The sequence below is a fragment of the Rousettus aegyptiacus genome, unplaced genomic scaffold, assembly GCF_014176215.1.
Source record: "Rousettus aegyptiacus isolate mRouAeg1 unplaced genomic scaffold, mRouAeg1.p scaffold_m13_p_1, whole genome shotgun sequence".
NCBI lineage: Eukaryota > Metazoa > Chordata > Mammalia > Chiroptera > Pteropodidae > Rousettus > Rousettus aegyptiacus.
In genome coordinates this window covers 61,816,868-61,817,137 of record NW_023416284.1, presented here as the reverse complement: position 1 = coordinate 61,817,137, position 270 = coordinate 61,816,868, and positions in this window count along the sequence as shown.

The following is a 270-nucleotide window of genomic DNA, read 5'->3' as shown; positions in this document are numbered from 1 at the left end:
TTTCTGTTATTTTTTTTTTCATATATATTTAGGTTTTATTTTAAAAGAATCATGGAAATAGCAAAGGCTTTTGACAACTCTTGTTGACATCAAGAATATATTTAGTTTGTAGTTCAAAAGGTTTGTGTGTGATTTATTAATATGTATATTAAAAAGTAAGATGATGAACTGGACATTAAAAGGCACAAAAATGTAAGTATGTGTTTTTCTTTAGTGATAGAGATGATAATGCTGGTAAATAGCAGGTCAATAGATTTCAGTTTTCAGATC